This window comes from Phascolarctos cinereus, unplaced genomic scaffold (assembly GCF_003287225.1).
Source record: "Phascolarctos cinereus isolate Bilbo 61053 unplaced genomic scaffold, phaCin_HiC Scaffold_1;HRSCAF=81, whole genome shotgun sequence".
Lineage (NCBI taxonomy): Eukaryota > Metazoa > Chordata > Mammalia > Diprotodontia > Phascolarctidae > Phascolarctos > Phascolarctos cinereus.
In genome coordinates, this window is record NW_027555514.1 from 168,336,824 (window position 1) to 168,357,873 (window position 21,050).

General features: G+C 39.1%; 1 protein-coding gene across 2 annotated transcripts in view; it reads left to right on the forward strand.

The window, feature by feature from the left end:
* Window positions 1-21,050, forward strand: part of SFMBT2 (Scm like with four mbt domains 2) — a 302,167-nt gene that overhangs the window by 2,219 nt on the left and 278,898 nt on the right. Inside the window, exon 1 of one of the 2 annotated variants that reach the window (XM_020965057.2) lies at window positions 537-623. The exons of the other annotated variant lie outside the window; for it this stretch is intronic. The gene's annotated coding sequence lies outside the window, so the exon portion shown is untranslated. Of the gene's footprint in view, window positions 1-536; window positions 624-21,050 lie in introns of those variants that run through there. 2 annotated transcript variants of the gene reach the window in all.

A 21,050-nucleotide genomic window follows, 5' to 3' on the forward strand; every position in this document is an offset into this window, starting at 1 on the left:
GGGTGGTTTGGAAAGAGGGTGATGAATGCTAGAGCATTCATTCGGAAGAATAGGATACACCCCATGGGGGTTGTTCAGTCACCCCTGGGAAGGGACTGGAAAAGGAGTCCCAAATTTGGGGAGGGACATTCTTTAGAGTTAAGAGAACCAGAGAGAGAACAAATACAGAAATAAACCTAAATTATGGGGAGGGGGAAATGCAAAAAGTGAACTAGCCTAGTGATTTCTTCTGCCGGAGAAGGTGCCTCAGACCTTAACTGTGTGTGACCTTGGGCAAGTCACCCACCCTCTCGATGCCTCAGTTTCCTCCGATGCAAAATGAGGGAGTTGGGCTCAGGTCCCTTCCAGCTCTGAGCCTATGATCCTCTGATCCTTCCTGCCACACCGATAGGGGTCGCCAAGAGTCACCATGCAGCGACCGCCGCGCCGCGATTGCTTAGTGTAGTAGCGGGAGAAATCCTTCCCCGAGGGAGTAGGGGCAAGGTTAGCGCTTTAGCGTAGGGTAGGGGGAGGGAGAGCGGAAAGAAGAGGGAGGAGGGCGTAGACCAGCGAGGCTCTGCCTTCCGCAGTGTCTGCAAACTTAACCAGAGCGGAGCCGGGCGCACCGTCGTGCAGAAGTGAAAGTTAGTGCATTTAATTGTTTATTTTTTAAAAATAGGTTTTTGAAAAAATATGGATATTTTGGGCAGGGTTGGGAGTAGAAACAATAATCTGGTCTTTGGGCATTTTGAGTGCCGTGGAGGAGGGATCGATCCAGTCTATTCTTTCTCCCTTTTAAACGGATGCTTACATTGTGTGAAAGGTCCTTGCAATTCATTTGGTTCCGGGGGTCTTTTGGGAGGGGGTGGGGGAGGGAGAAATGGGGACTGTGGGCGTGCGTGTGTAATGTGTGTGTTGCAGAGGTGGTGGTGGTGGCGGCGGTGGAGGAGGGACAAGCTAGGGAATAGGGAAGGAGCGTAATTTCAGCCCCATCGGGATTGCAGGGGCTGGGAGTTGAGAAAAGCCTAAAATAAGAGTTTTGGTAACGGGGAAAGCAGCCCTGGCTCCTTCCCCGTCCCATCTTTCCCCCTTCTCTCCGCCCCTTCTTCCACATTGCCTGTGGGAAACAGAGGAGGCTTTGGTAAAGTAGGAAACCAGCCTAAAATGGCTCTTTGCTCGTAAACTGCAGTTTCAGCCGGGAACACCTCCCCTCCTCCTGACGTCGCTTATGACAAGCAAAGAATTAACTCCAACTCCACGAAACCTGCAATTTTTTTTTTTTGCATCGTGGTTGAACAGTGGAGGTGAAAATGCATTCGTGCGTGTTTATCAAACTCCTTAGGATACGTGTGCATGTATGTGTGGGTGGGTGGTTTTGTGTGAGAGTGTGTGTGTGTGTGTGTGTGTGTGTGTGTGTGTGTGTGTGTGTGTGTGTGTGTGTGTGTGTGTGTGTGTACTTTTCTTTCTTTTGGGAGAAAGAAAACCAAGGGGTTGGTTGTGAAGAAGTCGGGCCAGACCCACCTCCTCTTTAACTAAGCTACCCTGAGAGCCAGCTCAGCTGTTTCTTTGACTGGCAAGGTTACTAACCAACGGGTGCCAATAAATGGATTAAATGACGTGGAAACGGGGATCTTTACGAGCCGAAGAGCTCTCCTACCCCCTTGATCCCTTACCTCGGGCCCCCCCATCCAGTCTCCCTACCCCAGGGCACCAGGACTTGGTTTTTTTTGCAGCTGGGGAGGCCACAGGTGACATTCAAAGCTCAAGGGAAAGGGGGGGGTTCCCAGGGAAACAGGAAAGAGCATCCCCAAACTTCTTACAGTTTCGCTTTCAGAATTCGAATCCCTCGTTGCCTCCAGGATCTTTTATTTTCAGGCTTAAGTGGGGGCTCTAGGGAGGAGGAGAGGCATCGGACATTAAATTTTGATGGGGGTGACTTTTTTGGGGGAAATTTAAGTAGATGCCATTCTTAACAAAAGCCCTGCTCTTTACACGAACTTTTGCTTCTCCACCTCTTCGGATAAGCCCTGCCGTCATAGATGTATATTTTTTCCTTTGGACTGCGTGCCCCTCTCCTCCCCAAGCCCCCTTTGCCTGGCGCAAGGACGTGGAGAGGAGACAGCCCCCGGCTCCAAGGAGAGTCTTCCCCCGCACCACGTTTTGTCAGTTTCAGCAGTAGCGCAGACGCGGCTGAATCCGAGCGGATTGGTGGGAAACCGATTTCCTACGTAGGGCCGAACCTGCTTTAATCGGGATCAATCGCTTACCCTCCCCCTTTCCCCTAATATGCCTCTAAGCCAGTAGCGATTTGGGAACTGAGAAGGCGAAGCCTCTGTCCTACACACCAAGTAAATGGATCAGTCTTTTCATCCAGGTGGAAAAGCCAGCGAGGGGGCTTAAATCTGGTATGCTTTTTACAGGGGAAGGAAAAGGGGGAGGGGGTGGGGGAAGGGGAGAGGGGAAAGGTTGGGGAACTTCCCTGAGCCCTGGGAGCTGGGGAATACGCCCTTGGCTAGTGTAGGAGGTGTGTTACTCCTCCCTTCCCCACCCCTCTTTAGCTCTTCCATTTGACACCCTGTCCCACATATATATACCTTCCCTAGAAAAAAAAAATTGGTTTCCTTCCACCACCCACCCTCTCCTCCCCAGCACTAAGCTGCCCTACAGAGTATATTAAATCTGTGGTCTGGGCTGATAGAGTACCATACTTTAATAAGATCACGAATCCCACCCAAACTGAGAACATGACAGTCCCTGGAGGCCTTAAATTTGTGATCTTGAAGCCCCTTGGATTCTGTGCTGTTTCTGGCAGAAACACCCTGGAGAAAACTCAGACCCCAGGGCTTGGTAATGGTGGGAACTCGAATCATCTCTCATCCCCCGACCCTTCTCTTCCCCACCTCCACCAGTGTTTTTGAATAGCTGAAGCTCCCCATCTAGGGCTTACTGTACCTATAATAGGCTGTCCAGCTGGGAACTGAAATTCACCAATGTTGAAGAGAAATTGATTGGAAAGAGTTTTTCATCCTCACCTTTTCTTGAAGCAATTATGGACTAATTTTTGAACTCTTCTGGCTATAAATAACCCTGGGCTTAGTGCTTTTTTTTTTTCTTTTTGAATGGCACAATGAATTCTAAGGAAGGCTTGGTGGCTCAGGATTTTTCCCTTTCCCTTCTTTATCATGAGGGATTCTAAATTACCGGAACCCATTCCTGCCCAGACCAGCAGAGGAGGCATCTTTAGCTTTGTTTCAGTTATCACTTCTCTATTCCCCTCTCCCCACCCTACTTCATATGTATGGGATGCTATATGATGGAAACCTTGTTTTTAGCAATAAGTGAAAGGAAAGGATGTACTTCAATTGCAGTGTGCTTTGAGGGGCTTAGGAATTCTCTGTATGTAATTAAGAACAATCAGGGACCATGCTAGACCTTAACCACTCCTCTCCTCTGCTAACAGAAAAGAAAAAAAAAGGTTTTATTTACATGGCATCTCTCTGAACAAGAGTGAGTGATTCAGTGTCAATTTGGGGTTACTACCAGATCTGTTCATGCTAGGTTTTTGGGCACAGTTTCTGTTCTGCTGAGATTCTGTTGAAGAAGATTGGGAATGTCATTTAACCTCAATGGGCTTCAATTTCTTCACTTGAAAAATGAGAGAGTTGATCTATATGGTCTCCAAAGTCCTTTGTATTTCTAAAATTCTTTGAGTGTATTAGCCTATGCAGTAGGTATGCCTAAGTAATCCATCTTCTAAACTGAAATTAAGTAATATGTGTGACATAGGTGGTCTCTTTAACAGAGCCTAACCTAATTCTTGGAAAAATGGTTTAGTCTCTTTAGGTCTCAGTTTTACTTGTGAAGTGAGGTGGTTGGACTAGTTGATCTCTAAATTAACTTTATGACTTAGGTTTCATAAGTGTGTGGACTGTGCAGCTGAACTAGAGCGGGCTGGAGAAATCAAAACCTAAAAGTCCTTAAGAGGAGTGTTCACAGATGATGTAGGAATATGGGCTAGATCATCGGGTGTTTGTCTGAAGGTCCGAAATCCTCTGAGAAGTACGTGACTTGCTTCAGTTCTCACCATCCCAAGACTTGATGCAACCATTCTTCATATCCATATTTTACTTTTAAGTAATTCTACAGATGAAGATTCCATGACCCATCTTCACACCTTGTTCCACTTTTCAATAAAATCAAACATGAAGCCCAAGACTTTTATACCCACTTCCTTTCTTTTGAAAGATTAAAGGATTAAAAAAACTCCAAACCTCAGGGCAGTTCATAAGAAAGATGATATAATGCGGAAAATAAGGCCATGCATTAACCATATTTGTATGCCAGATGTATAATAGGAGAGACATATACTGTACACCAGGGATGATTTTTCAGCTGGCAGCCTTGGATAAGACATGAAATCTTAGTACCTTTTAAAAGTTGCTTACTACTCAAAATTGTGTATGTCAGTGAGTCATGGAACACTACAGTCTCTGAGGAATTAATAATAAATGTCACTCAGAGGGCAATAGAGAGGTGTGTGAGGTGAGTATGAGCAAATAGCACAGTCTATGAATGATAAAGAACTGTGGAGAAGAACTCAAGTACAGTTATCAAAGAGATGTGATTGAAAAAGATGGGCTAGTCCTAGACAGTCTTTCTATAATTAGCGAATTAAAACTCTAACTTTGAAAGATAATTATAGTAAGCATATCATTTTATGCATTATCATCCTCTTTCGCCCTGTCATCTGTATTACATCGCAAATTCTTCAAAAAAAAGGCCATAATTTTTTTTATAGCTCTTGGCATCCTTATAAATGGCAGCTGTCTGGGAGTCCATAATAATCAAACTGTCTTCACTTTCATGTCACTTATTCTTATGATAAGATGCCATCTTTTGACACTGGTTTGAGAAAGGAGCTATTGTATTTATTTTCTTTTTCATGTCTTTCTGATTTTCATAAAAATGATATGTCTGTCTAGATACATAGTGTTTATCTGCTGTAATAAAAAATTCTGCAAGGTAGGGTAGGGAATGACATTGCAGGCTATTAACTATTGAGAAGGTACAAAGAGATGTACTGTAACTCCTCATGGGGAAGATTTTCATCCTGTGAATTCTTTCATGGAGTTTTGTTGGCTGAGAGAAGCCTTCCTTTTTAAAAAAACAACAACAAAAAATCCCCAAACTATTGAAATAGACCCATTCCCCGCTACATTTGATAGTTTTTCTTTCATTTCAGTCAAAATTAAGTAGAAACTGGGAGTCTAAATTCCCATGTTTTCAGGCTCTGCTACCATATGTGGTCTGTGGGCATATTACTCTATAGTCTGTTGCTCATTTAAAAACCAAGGATTCTATGTCTGGTGGGTAAGGGGATTAAAGACGAATGGGGTGGTATTTTGACCATGGTTAATAATTTTGTCCATGTACTATACTTTAGACTAGTGCTTTATTGGGCTGCTTCTTCCCTAAAGAATCTTCCCTTGTTACAAAGAAGTGCAGCAAAGAAAAACAAACATTGGCCATGTCTGACCAACTGTATATATACCTCATTTCACAGCCATAGCCCACTGTCACTCTGATGAGAAGAGGGGGGCATGTTTTACCATCAGTCCTCTGAAGTCAAGCAGTGGTCGTTAATTCGAATTTTTTTAACTTTTTAAAAATTACACTATTATGATCATTGTATGAATTATTGTGGCTCAGCTTACTGTGCTGTGCATCAGTTGATATAAACCTCCCAAGTTTCTCTGAATTCTTCATATTTGTTCTTTCTTTATAGTGCAATAGATTGCATTCCATTCATATACCACAGTTTGTAAAATACTGCTTTAAGTATTTTTTTTGCACATGTGGGACTTTTCACAGTATCTTTGACTAATTTGAGTTATATACCTAAAAAAAGGGTATGGCTGAGGTCAGAGGGTATGTACAACTCAGTAACTTTTCTACCATAATTCAGTATTGTTTATCAAGGTAGTGTGGCATAATAGAGAGAACACTGAACTTGGGAGTCAGGAAGACCTGGATTGGTATTCCACCTCAGATACTAGCTTTTTTATCCTGTGCAAGTCACTTAAGCTCTTTGAAGCTAGTTTCTTCATCTATAAAATGAGGTTACTAATAAGACCTAAGTTCTAGGATTATTTTGCTGATCAAATGAGAAAAATGTATGTAAAATACTTTGCAGAACTTTTAAGTACTATTATAAATACCTGTTTTTATTTTCTGAAGTGGTTGGATCAATTCACAGCTTCCCCCCCCCCCATAATGCATTAGTGTACTTGACTTTTGCCAATTATCATTTTTATCTTTTGTTACCATTGCCAATCACATGGGTGGAAGGGGAAGCCTTAGGGTTGTGAAAATTTGCATTTTTCTCAATAGTGCTTCAGACCATTCTTCCATATGGGTGTTAATAGCTTGCTATTCTTCTTTCCTTCTTGAAAAATTCCTGTTCCCATCCTTCATCCCCTTGTTTATGGATTTTCTTACAATGGGGTTCCTATATGTCTTGGATATCAGCCCTTTGTCAGATTTGTTGCAAAGATTTTTCTGAAGCCACAGCTTCTCTTTTTAGTATAGCTGCATTGATACAGATTTAGCATCATGGTCACCAAACTACTACTTTAAATAGGTTACTTCTAGAACTAGGAAAAATAATAAAATTAATTTGGAAGAACAAAACATCAGGAATCTCAAGGGAAATAATGACAAAAAGTAGGAATGAAGTAGGATTAGCATGACTAGAACTCAGTCAGTACTTATCAAAACTATGTTTTTAGATTCATCTGTGACTTCATTAATATAGGGAGCCCTGTACTAATAAAAGGAAATGACATTCTCCCAGTGTTATCATCACTTCATTTATACTTTGAGGGAGTTGTCTTTGGGGTTTGTCTCCAAAGTGGGGGTGGTGGCAATATCCAAGTAGTATATGGTAAGTCCACCTAAAGGTAGGTTGCATATCCAGTGTCCCACACAACCGTAGCTATGCTTTACCCACTTCAGACCCGTAATCCTCTATACCTCTTCCTTTACTTGTGCAAGCTCCCAATTTTGCCCCTTGTGAGTGAGGTACAGGTCTATCAGGATAGTTACCAATTGACCCTACCCCCTACCCAGACACCCACAGCAGCAGCTATGGAGGTGCTGTTGGGAAAGTTCCCCACCTTCACCATACCCCTTGGGGAAAAAAGTACCGATAGGGGTGCATGATCTAAAAAATTTGGAGACTACTGGCACTGAAGGAGATTAACTTGCCCAAGGTCAAAATGACCCAGTGTGAGATTCAGGTCTTTCTGAAAAGGAGGCTGGGCTGGGTCTCTATCCATGGTGCCATGCAGCTTCTACTTGATACTGATTAAAAAAAAAAGATTTAGCAGTGGAGAATAGATTAGCCAAGTAAGACTCAAGCAGTTGAACAAAGTTGATTTAGTGTTGTGTAAACACAGGAACACAAACTATTGGAATAAGAGTTCCTTATTCAGCAAAGACTTCTGGGAGAACTGGAAGGCAGTTTGGCTTAAATTAAGTTTAGGTTAATACTTTTTACCTTATTCCACAATAAATTCCGAATGGCTATATGACCTAAATTGAAATGGCCATAGCATAAAAACTTTGGAGGAGAATGGTTAGAGGTACTTTGTAAAACTGTGGCTAAGAGGAAAATTTTATCTATACCAGAGATAGAGGTGATAATAAAAAGTAAAATAGACAATTTTACTTCTACAGTATTTTTTTTTTAAATGCTCATTTCAATCCGAAATGTTAAAGGCTAGTTTTGACCTTTGGTGTTTTTTTTGAAAGGCCTTAATTTTACCATGGAGTGAGAAAACAGTATGCTGATTAAGTCATCATTTCATTTAGGAATTATTGGTAGGAGGCCCAGGCAGTAAGAGGGCCAGGCGCCCCATTGAGGGCACAGCAGACATCAAATGGCCTTGCTGCTAAGTGCATTAGCACTTAATGTATCAGGCCAATGTTTGCATCAACTCCACAATATTTAATTAATTTAATTATTAAGTGTCTACTGTGTACAAGGCACATATTAGAGTTCTAAAGACATTAATGTTGATGTGATTTTGGGTAGACTAGAATGATGTTCACTGACCTGTGACTTGAATTATAAATGGTAATGTGGGGGAAATTAACTTTGAAAAAAGATTGAGTAGCGAGCTGAGATGTAAGAATTTTTGGCCACTAAAGATTTTAAAGGACTCGAATTTCTGAAATTGCAGCTAAGGTACTGAGCAGCATTCAATTTTGATTATACATTGATTTCATTTTTTTTCCCCTCTGTCAGTACTGGTACCTACCCCTTAAATACATAAACAAGAAAAAAATAAGAAAACAGTTTTCTGAAAGAGGTAGAAAACAGCAATCTAAAGACACTGGGGAGGGGCTGGCATTTTCATTTTCTAAAAAGTGTTGGCAGCTGATGAAAACAGACTTTGAATTCAAACTTAAGTTTTTGGCTTTTCTTTTGTATTTGATTTTCTTGATCATGAAGAAAACTAAAGACAAAAAACAAGAGCTGGTATTTATCTTAGCCCTACATAAACACTGTCTTGTGCTTCCTCTCTGGGCTCATCAGCTGTTCATAGACCCTATTCCCATGGCAGAGTTGACCTCAGGCAATGACGCTGACAAAACAAAGGTTCTTTACTCTATATGAATGAAAATTAATTTCAGCTCTTTTCAAAGCACAAGAGAAGAATCAATGTTTGCCAAGTGGAAGTAGCAGAATTCTCAGAGAATCATTTGGCTTTCATATTCCTTAAGAGCTGGAAATAGGGGAAAGGAAATGTAGTCTGGTGGATAGCTATATTCAGTTTCTTACAATAACCCTGTGATGGATATGGTATGAGTATTTTCCCTATTTTAGAGGTCAGGAAACTTGGGGTTTGAGAGGTACAATGGCTTTGTTTCTGATTACACAAGACAATACACATTTAAGCTGATATTTCAACCGGGCTTTCCTGACTTCTAAATGAAGTGCTTTTTCCGCAATTATCTTTACTTAAAAACTGCTCTCTAGGTCCTAAGAGATCATAGGAAAAGAACTAAGAGATATAGTTTATCATATCATTTTACAGATGAGATCACTGAGGCACAGAGGGTTAAAGTGACTTGTCTAGCAGCAGAGCCAGAATCCAAACAAACCCAGGTTCTCTGACTCCAAATACAGTGTTCTTTCTACTCTACCACTGTTAGTGACTCCAGTTATAAATGGCCAGTTATGATTCTTGCCCATTATCTCAGAGGACACTGGTGAAAACTCATATCATATTTTAAGGTAAGTATGAAATAAATAATAAATGATAGATAAATAAAATAAATACCTTTATGATAAATCTCATTTGATTTTTTTCAGTTTTTAAAAATATATTTATTTCCTCCCCCTCCCTATCCCCATAAGTGTGTGGTTAAAAATTTCTCCTTCTCCCTCCCCCCTCTCCTCTCCTCCCATCATTTATTTTATTTTATTTTTTTCATATTTATTTTATTTTTAATTTGTGGAATAAAACAAGCATTTCCATAACACAGTGTAATAAAGAAGATTCTTGTGCATGAGGCTGCAAATCTATTATGTACAACTTGCTATTCCTTTTAAATATATAATAAATTTATCATGCAAATTTCTTTTTTTTTCTTCTACCCCCAACTATGGCTACCAGATAGGGGTGTGTGTGTGTATGTGTGTGTGTGTGTGTGTGTGTGTGTGTGTGTGTGTGTGTGTGTATAAAATTATTCCATACATACTTCTGTTTATCAGTTCTTTCTCTGGATGCAGATAGCATCTTTTTTTGTATGTCCTTTATAGTTAATTTGGATATCCATAATAGTCAAAATGACTTATTTGCTCCAAGACATTTTTAAAGCAGTATTGCTGTTACTGTATACAGTGTTCTCTTGCCTGTGCTCATTTCACTCTTCATTATTTTGTGCAGATCTTTCCATGCTTTTCTAAGATCACTGAGTTCATTATTTCTTATAGCACAGTACTATTGCTATTAAGGCAATCTTAGCTCTAGGTCTGTGTCTCTCAATCCTCTGTCCCCAATCTATACATTCTCTTTCCCAGGGTGGAGTGCTGTCCTGGGAAGCACCAACCTTCCTCTGAAAAGGAAGTCCTCTAGTCCCTTAGTCATGGATTCCTTTGGCATGCTAGTGAAGCCTGTGCACCTCTTCTCAGAGCCATGTTTTTAAATGTATAACACAAACTACATAGGATTACAAAAGAAACCAGCTACATTGAAATACAGATTTTGGATTCCAGATTAAGAACCCTGACCCTAGACAAAAACCATTCATTGTAAGGCTCTCATTACAGACATGCATCTTCCCTCTCTCACCCCTTCTCCCTTGGGCTTTTTTTTTTTTTTTTTGGTTAGGCAGTGGGGTTAAGTAACTTGCCCAGGGTCACACAGCTAGTAAGTATTATGTGTCTGAGGTCACATTTGAACTCAGGTCCTCCTGAATCCAGGGCCGGTGCTCTATCCACTGCGACACCTAGCTGCCCCTTGGGCTTTTTCTTCAATGGCATCTTTTAATTTCTTCTTGCAAGGAGAGGCCTATCTTCCAGTCTTCCTGTCCCAGACTTTCTCCTCTATTGCTTTTACCTAACTCTACTAAAGCCATTTATTACTGTTAAGACACTAAATTTCTATCCCTTTTCTGCTTACCTCTGGGCTTGGTAGGGTTATCCAGGGGTGGGAAACCTGTGGCCTTAAGGCCACATGTGGCGTTCTAGGGCCTTAAGTATGGCCTTTTGACTGAATCCAAATTTGTAATATTGTAAAATTTTGTAAAATTTGTAAAATTTGGATTCAGTCAAAAGGCCGCACTTAAGAACCTGGAAGCCCACATGTGACCTTAAGGCTGCAGGTTCCCCATCTCTGGGTTGTACCTTCAGCTGCCCTGCAGTCTTTTACACTCCTCTCTCCTGGCTTGAGTGCTTCCAAGCATTGTGGCCCACACAAAAGGTAGTGATTTAGAGTGGGATTGAGTCCAAAGAATATGGGTTCAGTTCTTTTTTCCTGTTTCCTAATTGCTTAAGATCCTCTTAAATCTTGCGCCTCTTAGATCTCTTATTTCTCATTTTTGTTTCTTTTGCTCAATCTAATTTTTCCTCTTAAAAATCATCTATAGATATCAGAGAATTCCATTTCTTCATCTTTCCTTGATAATTATACTTATTTACCCTTGTTGGGATGTTTGAATTGGATGTTCTACTCACGTCTGTCTCCTCTCCTCCCCTTCCCCCTTTTCCCTGCCCAGTCTGTCTCTTTGCCTTTCTGTCTGTCTCTCTTTGTCTGTCCCTTCCAGAAATCTCACAAATGAGTCTCTTGCTGAAAATCTCTGTTTTTCCATTAATCATCAGACTCAGCTTTGCAGAATGTTATTTGGGGTTGACACTCCAGTTCTTCTGCTTTTTGGACCATCCTATTCTATTATTTTCTTTGATTTCTTGACTACGAGTCATATTGAGTGATTTGAATGGAGGTTATTTCATAGCTGAAGACCTTTCTCCCGGTTGCTGGCAGACTTTGTTGTTTGGTATTGAAATTCTGAAATATTACCATTACATGCGTTGGAGTTTCAGGAGTAACATTTTTTTTTTGGTAATGATCTGTAGTTTTATTCAATCTGTACTTTATTGTCTGTAGTCAGAAATTCCGGATGAGTTTCTTGTAGTGTGGTATTCAGGTTTGTAAAGTTTATCACGTTTTTCTGGGAGAACCATGGCCTCTAATTTATCTCTGCATGTGTTGTCTTCAAGGTCAGTTATTTTGGCTTGCAGAGAATTCCTGTGTTCTTTTTTTTCCCCCAGTTTTTATTGATATTTTCTCTTTCTTACGTCATGGTAGTATCCCATGCAACACTCCCCCTCCCCGAGACAACATCCCATATGACAAATACTATTTTTTTTTAAAGAGAGCATAAAAACTCAGCACAACTGATCAATTCATTGAAAAAGTCTGAAAACATGTACAATGTGTAACATCTCCCCTCTCCACAGAGGGGTGGGTTTGAGGGTATCTTCCCATATGTCTTTTTTTTTGAGTCCTGTTTGTGAGCTTTATAATTTTGTTACATTTGCTTTTGTTTTTTTTGGGTGTCATTGTTCTTTCTGTTTCCATTGTTGTGGTTGCTGTGTATGTTGTTTTATTGGCTTTCCTTACTTCACTCTGCATCAATTCATATAGATCTTTTCATGTTTGTTTGTAGTCATCACATAAATTCTTACAACACAGCAATATTTCATTACATTCATGTACCAGAATTTGTTTAGCCATTCCTCAGCTGATGGAGATCTACGTTGTTTCCTGTTTTTAACCATCACAAAAAGTATAGCTGTAAATATTTTGGAGTAATACATGTGGATTCCTTTGGGTATAAGCTTAGTTATGGAGTCTCTGGTTCAAAGGGCATGGACACTTTTAGTCACTTTGTTTGCATAATTCCAAATTACTTTCTAAAATGGTTGTACCATTTCACAGCTCCACCAATAATGTATTAATGGGCCTATCTTTCTATAACCTCACTAATATTGACTTGCCATTTTGGGGTCATTTTTGCCAGTTTGTAGGGTGAGATGAAACCTCAGAATTGTTCTGTTTTGCATTCCTCTTATTAGTAACCAGAAGCATTTTTTCATGTGCTTGTGAATACTTTTGCAGGTCTTTTGATAACTGTTCATATACTTTGACAATCTGTTGGGGAATGGCTCTTATCATATATCTTGGATACCAAACCCTTATCTGAGAAGTTTGATACAAAAGACTTTTCCCATTTGACCATTTCTTTTCTTATCCTAGATTCATTAAAGTTGTCTGTGCAGAAGCTTTTCAATTTCAAATACTCAAAAGTTAACTATTTTAGGGGGCAGCTAGGTGGTACAGTGGATAGAGCACTAGCCCTGGAGTGAGGAGGACCTAAGTTCAAATCTGGTCTCAGATCAGACATTTGACTCTTACTAGCTGTGTGACTCTGGGCAAGTCACTTAACGCCAATTGCCTCACAAAAAAAAAAGTTATCTATTTTATCTTCTGTAATGGCCTCTATTACTTGTTTGGTTAAGAATACGTGTCCTAATCATAGCTGTGAGAAGTAAATGATCTTTTTAATCTTCTAACTTTTTAATAATATGATCTTTAATATTAAAATCCTGTATCCATTTAGAATGTATTGTGGAATGTGTGAGATGTTGGTCTGAGACTAATTTATGCTTTCCATTTTTCCAGAAGTTTTTATCAAATAGGAAGTTTTTCCCTAGGTAATTCATAGTTTCTACTTTACCAAACACTGAGTTGTTGAGTTTTCTTGTTTCTGAATTTTCTTTGTCTCGTCTGTTCCGTTGATTTATCCTTTACGTGTGCCAGATGGTTTTGATGACTACTGCTTCATAATGTAGTTTTGAGATCTGGAAGTGCTCTTCCCCTTAGTGCTTACTTTTCCCTTGGTATTCTAGATCTTTTGTTCTTTCAAATAAATTTTGTTATTATTTCATTAACCTCTGTAAAGTATTCCCTTGGTAATTTGATTGGTATACTATTAAAAGTGTAAATTAATTTTGGTAGTATTGTCATTTTTATTATATTGGCACAGCCTAGCTATGAGCACCGAATATTCTTCCAGCTACTTAAGTTCTTTGTTTCTTTAAGCAGTGTTTTGTAGTTGAATCTATACAAGTCTTTTTTTGTGCTTTGAAGGAGGTTCCTCCCCAGACACTTTGTGCATTTTATAGTTGTTTGGAATGGGATTTCCCTTTCTGTTATTGCTTTTTGTGTTTTGTTATTATTATTATATGTTGATATTGTATATTGATTTTTGAGGACTTATTTTGTAGCCTGCAACTTTACTGAATCTATTAGTTGTCTGAATTAGTATTCCTAGGTTTTTCAAACCAACTGTATATCATCAGTAAACAGGGATAGTTTTATGTCCTTTTTACCTGCTTTTATACCTTTAATTACTTTCTCTTGTCCTATTGTTATTTCTAGCATTTTCAGAACTGCATCAAATAATGGAGGTGGGTAGGGGGAGGAGAGTGAGAATTGTTGTTTCACTTCCACATTTATTGGGAAAGATTCTGTTGCATCTACTTTCATATGATGCTCGATTTTGTTTTTTTAGGTGCTTTATATGATAATTTAAAAAAACACTTTTTAGTGTTTTTAGCATAAAAATGTACTGTGTCAAGGGCTTTTTAATTCATCTATTGAGATGATTCTGTGGTTTTAGATGTTTTGGTTTTTAATATGATTAGTGATATTGATTGTTTTCCTTACATTGAACTATCTTTGCAATCCTGGTGTAACTCCCATTTGGTCATAGTGAATGATATCTTGGATAAATTGTGGTAGTTTATTTGATACTATTTTTAAAATTTCTGAGTCAGTATTCATTAATGATGTTGGTCTATAGTTTCATTTCTGTGTTTTGTCTTTCCCTAGTTTAGGACTATGTTTGTCCCATAAAAGGATTCTGGCAGGTTGCTTTCTATCTCAGTTGTTGCGAATAATTTGTGAAGTATAGGTACTAATAATCTTTAAAAGTTTGATAGAATTTTCTTGTGAATGAATCAGAACCAGGATTTTTTCCCTTTGGTAATTACTTTATGGCTATAAGACTTTTAGGTATTTTAAATTTTCGAAGGTATTCCTCTAGTTCTTTTCTGTTCTTAGTTTTGTTAACATATAACTGTGTATAATATATTCTGATTATTCTTTTTATTTTTTCTGGTTTTCCTTCTTGCTCACTAGCTATTTTGGTGATATGATTTTCTGCTGTCTTTTTAATCCGATTGACTGAGGTTTTTATCAATATATCAAATGCCAAGTTCTGTCCATAATACCCATATCCACTTCTTCACTGTTACCTCCATCAGATATCCACCTTCACCCTTTATGTACATTTAGAAAAAAGTCTCTTAAAGAAGTCATTCTCTTGCTGTCCTTGCCTGGTCCATTTATTCACTCTTTTCATATTTCTGTTGTTTAGGGTGTTTGAGAAACAGATAATCTTTTTAGTTCTGGCTTTCTTTCTTTTTTAAAAATTTTTAATATTTTGGACTTAAATACTAAGACTTAAATGTACAATAAGAAAAGAAAAAGAAACATTATAAACTTAAATACTGACACTTAAATACAAACTAAGAGAAGAAAAAAAAAAGAATTGACATGTGCACAGCAGAATGTGAGAGGATTCAAAATATACAACAATAAATTTCCATTTCAAGAAAGCCTATATAATAAGTACCACTTATTATGTTGAGAGCTATCCATCTTTTCTTTGCTTCTTTGTAAGTTTTCTTTTGTTCTCTGCTGGGCACTTTTTACTTTGTTCTTTCTTCCCCTTCTTCTCCCCCTTCCCCCCACCCCAGAATTAAGCACAGATATGTGTGTACGTGTATATATGTATAGTCATGTATGTATATTTGTGTATATACGTATGTACACACACATACACATACATATACTTAGCTATAATCATACTCGTATATAGACATTTGCATTCATATGTATCTATGTAAGAACATACTATACTTATTTGTCCTCTGTTTCTCTGAGGGTAGATAACTTCTTTCTTCCTAAGTCCAAGTATTTCCATATTTTTCCAAGCCCATCAACTCATCATTTCCTACCTTACAGCAATATTCCAACCTTATACTGTGCAGTTATTTTAAATAGTCCAAAACAATGTTGATGAATATGGCTGGCCCATATTTCAGTTTCCCTGTCATTCTCTTTTGGTTAAATCTGTATTAGCTTTAACTTTGTCTGAGATCATGATTACCACCCCTGCTCCTTTTTCCCTAACAAATTCTGCTCCTGATCTTTATATTATTTTTTTATCTTTTTTTTTTTTTTGGTGAGGCAGTGGGGTGAAGTGACTTGTCCAGGGTCACACAGCTAGTAAGAACTTGGGTCTTCCTGAATCCAGGGCTGGTGCTCTATCCACTGCACCATCTAGCTGCCCCCTGATCTTTATTTTATGTTTGTGTGTGTCTGGTTTTCTTTCTAAAAGTGTTTCAAACTCTTCTTTTTATTTGCATGTACATCTTTCTTCTTGTATGATTAAGCTCAGATTTGCAGGGTAGGTCACCCTGAGCTCCATTACTCTTTAGAACCATTATTCCATTCCTTCCCACTTTTTCTAATCAGGATGGAATAGTCTTGCATTATTTGAATGTCCTTTCCTTTGTCTTTGAAGGTATTTCTTTTGATGGCTGTTGTTTTCTGAGTTGCATTGCTAAATTCAGCAACTATGTTTCTTAGAGTTTGCAGCCTTATGTTTTTTTTTTCCTGGTGGTAATCTGTGAATTCTTTCAATAGCAATTTCATTTTCTATATTTAGAAATTCAAGGCAGTTCACATCTATTACTTCCTTCATTACAGTGTTAAGGTTTTTTGTCCTGTTGTGTTCAGGTAGACCTATGATCCTTACGTTGTTTCTATTTATCACGTCTCAAGATCAGTATGTTTTGCTTACGTGGTAAGCATATTTTCTTTTAATATGATTGGTTTTTTTCTTCTTTTAGATTGCCCTTCACTTTTGTGTATTTGCATTCCCAGTCTGTTGTTCTCTCTGGTTTCTTTGGTGAGCATTTGCCGTTGCAGATCATTTTGCTATGTGTGCCACAAATTCTGTTGTCATAATTATTGTTTCTCTGTCTCATCAAGTAGTTGGTTCATTTTTCTTCATTTTATAGCAATTTTTCAGATGTTTGAATTTGTTTACTAGACCTGGAGGCCATATTTCTTTCTGTTGTTGCTGTTTTTCCTGTTGATTTATCTGTTTCTATTAAAGGTCTTTACATTTTATTCTTCCTGAAATTTTTAGTGCTTTCAGTCTCCCCCCTACCCCTTATTTTCCCCACCACTCACTTTCTGACCCTTCCCTGCCCCCCTGACACTGGTTTCCTTGGGGGCTGGATCTCAAAGCATCTAAGTTTTCCTTCTGTTCTGGGAAATGCACAGTTTATCAGCCTAAGTCTCTGCCCTACCTAACTTTCGGGTGGTCCGAACTGGCCCCAGAAGTGCTTTTTCTCTCAGTCTTGGTGAAGTGCAACACAGCATGGTGTCTTGTCCCTGTGGCTTGTCCCACTCTGTTCCTTAGTTCATTGGCAGTTCAGAGCTTTGCAGATCTGGTACTTCCGGGTCGCAGGCCCTTTTGCGTCTGCTGACTGTTGAAGCTGTAGCAAATTTTTGCAGTCTAGAGCTTTCCAGTCCAGGCACTGGAAAGAGGGAGGGGGCACTGAGTTGTAGGGCTGGGTTTTATTGTAAGCCTGCGTGATATCGTTGGGTCTGTAAGCATGGCCTCATTCCTGGTAGCTTAGGAAGTGGGGGGAAGGGATGTGCAGTGAGCTCAGGATCAGTGAACATCAGTTCATTTTAAAAAAAAATTTCTTTTCTATTCTTGATGTCCTAGACCATGGAGACAGCTGAAGTTGTTTTATTTTGGGGGCATAGTTTTTGTTTTGGAAAGGTTTGAGAGGTCATGGCGATCAAAAAAATGATTAGTCCACCATCTTGTTGCTCAGGTGACCCAGGAGTCTCAAAGCTATTCTCTTCTCCTTTTCTGTCTATTCTCCCCCCACTTGAGTATTTTTGAATTCCAAACCTATCATTCTCTTGTTTAGTCACTCAAAAGCTTTGAAGAGATTCTCTAGCTTGTGTTTTAAGTTGTTTATCTTTGTTAGTTCTGCTTTGGGAGCTTTGATTTCCAACTTAATTCGCATGCTGATATCTTCTTTTGAAAGTTTTGTTTGACTTTTGAACTATTCTGGAGTTTTTTACTGTTGTTCTTGGATGTCTGGGGAGTGTACAGATTTTCTTTCCCCACTGGGAGTTTTGGGTTTATCTTCCTTGATATTTGTTCAGTGTGCTTTTTGAATTCTTATTCTCTTTTTTTTTTTAGTCTTGGTCTGTCTGCTCAAGAGCCGGGCTTCTTTTTTCTTGTGGACTTTTTTTCACCTTTTTTTTTCTTGTATCCTAGTAGCTTTGACTCTAAACTCCCCCCCCTAATTTTTGACCGATTTCCCCTTTGCTGCTATGTCATTCTACTCCTACGTAGAACCCTGAGACAGGGCATTTGGAAAGTATGGGAGCCTGGCTGGTTCTCTGCCCAGAATGAACTGACTCCAGCTAGGTTTTTAGGGCCCCTTTCCCACAGACACAGGCACCCCTTCCTTGGGGTCTCTGCGTCTTTTGTCCCTCCCTGTCACTTCCCTTCCTTTTTTTCATGGATCTGTGTAATCAAAGTTCTGTCTGTAGTGGATTGGGGAAAGAGTTCTGACTGAGTTACTATTGCCTTTGGGAATTGGGACAGGCCCCTTCCTCCAGAGCCCGAAACACAACCCCATGAGGTTTCTTGTGCTGGCTTCTAGTCAGTGCCATGGTAGGAACATTAGGAGTGGGAGCTTTTAAAGTATTTCAGTTCTCAGATATTATTTCATGAGGCTGTTATCTTGTATTGTTTCTATCATCTTATCCTTTGGGTTTCAGCTTTAATTGCCCTAGGTTTGGCACACATTTCTCTTTTTAGGTTTTTAGGTTGGAGTTATAAAGGAAGTCAAGTACTCTGCCATCTTGCCCCAAATCTCTCAGGATTTTTATAAAGAAACATCCATCGTTAACTCTTTTACCAGGTATAGTACTTAAAAAAATTGCAGGAGAAGCATTTGTATTGCCAGTGAATCATTTTTCCTTTTTCTCTCTGTCCAGATTATAAAGATGTTTCTCCCAGTATGTTTCTTTTTAAAAGTAAGCAAATGAAACCCTCTAAACCTTTGTATGCTTATAGTAGAACTAAACAAAAGCAGAAACTGAATATTCTACGGAAAATAAAAACTGTCATTTGATGTAAATGGTGCCAATTTTTGTGTGCGTGGCTTAGGTTGGAAGCCTGAAATTAAAAAGCAGACATTTACAGGCAGTTGTCTTGCCTTCCAGTTGGTCCTCTGTCTGGAAGAAGGGCAGGCTACTAGTTATTTGGAGATCTTAGAGAAACATTCCCTAAAATTGAAAGTCTTCTACAGAGTGCAGTGGCATGTGTTTTGGAAAATTGAGATGGATAGAAAATGATGTCCTGCTGCCAGTATTTTGTGTGTCGCGGGCTTCAACACAGATCTTATGACTCTCAGTCCAGTGATTTTTTTTTTTTACCATATTGCCTCTAAACAGCCCTGTGATCAATTCAGTCCATTGAATATTGATTAAGTCTGTCAGTTTTGTTTAGATCTACCTATGTTTTTCTCTTGCTCTAAAAATCAAACTGACCTGGCAGCTTCTGGAGGGGTGGTTGTCAGGCTGTTTGTGCCCTCATTTGGGGTTTTCTTGGCAAGTATACTGGGGTGCTTTGTCATTTCATTCTCCAGCTCATTTTACAGATGAGGAACTGAGGCAAACAGGGTTCAGTGACTTGCCCAGGGTCATAGTAAGTGTCTGAATCTGGATTTGACTCATCAAGATGAGTCTTTGAAGCCCAGTGCTTTATCGACTACACCACCCAGAGGGGTAGAAGATAATAGGGAATATGACGATAGCAAGCAGTTGGTCTCATTCTGGGATCCTTTTCCTTGATTATTCTACCCTGAGTCCTTGGCTTTGGTCTTCAATGGAAAATGAATGGATGGAAGTCAACTTGGTGATCAGCAGCTCTTCATGTTTCTCTATTCCTGTTCAAGCAGATAGATCTATAATCAGAAAACATCAGAACTGGAAGAGGTATTAATATCATGTAGGCCAACTCTGTTATTTTGCGATGAAGAAACTGAGTCCGAGAGAGGTCAGGTGAATTATTAGCATCAGTATTAACCATCTAATGATATGTGCTCAGTACACACTTGTTCTGTTTTCCTGGCTTCTTGAGGAAATGGTACATTGGACCATAGGTGTTTAATAATTGTTTGCTGTTTCCTTGAGTTTTCTTTCCTTTTTATTTTATTCTGTTTCTCCCTCCATCTCCCATACCCCCTTTTCTTCTCCTTTTGCAGGATCATATAATGCATTTTACCCTAAGCATAAAAATCGGTCAAATAATTATAGCACTTGAAGGTTTGCAAAGCAAAGTCTGAGCCCTTGTAATAAGTGGCAAAGTTAGGATTTAAATTTAGGCCTTACCTGATTCCGAGTCTAGGACTTTTCTGTTATCTTGGCTGGCGGTTCAGAGTTGTGGATTTTAGTTCTTCCTTAAACCTCACCTCCTAAGACCAATTATTTAGAAACTCTTCTTATGACTCCTAAAGATAGTAATTTAGCCTGTATTTCAGACTGACAAAAAGCCCTTTTAGGAGTCAAGTGAGGCTCTTGCCCCAATATTCATTTCCCTACTGTAAAGGTTTTGCCTAGGCTCTGGTATGTATTTATGGAGCTTCTGAGACTGGGCGATCCCCAGCAGATCCCCTGAGTAGGAGGGAGGAGGTCATTGATTAGCATTAGCACCGACAGGCTAATTATAAAAAGCAGAATGCAGCTGGTGATGGTTTAATATAGAATCTGACAGTTTTCAAAGATTCTTCAAGGCCCTGTGCCTTTAGTGAGTGTGATCTCTGCCAATTGTGCTCCTCCTGATTTTCCATAAGGAGATGTGGATGGTTGGATACTGCCCTTTTAATAACATTTGACAGGTATATAGCACATTGATTCTTCCTATCTTCCTCCACCTTCTAATCCATTCCCTATAGCATTGGCATTGAAATATAGCCAGCTCTGGGGTCAAGCACAGTGGTGGGAATTGTCAGTGCTAAGGCGCTGATATTTAGTGGAGGGAGTATGGTTAAGCTAGATTAAAAGACAGTTTGGAAATTTGGGTTTTTGAAGCTAGTTGTTTACTAATTAAAAATTTTTTTTAAAATCTTTGGCCATCAACTTAATTGTTTTTCACTTACATATCTTTATATATCTCCCCATGTGTTTTTCTGTAGTCTCCCAAACTTCATCCATATCTCAAAATATTTCTCCTCACTCTGTAATAAATAACACACATTAAAACATGTTATCTTCCTTCTTAATAAGCCACCAGAGGTACTGATTGCTTCTTAAACTCAAGTCACCTTG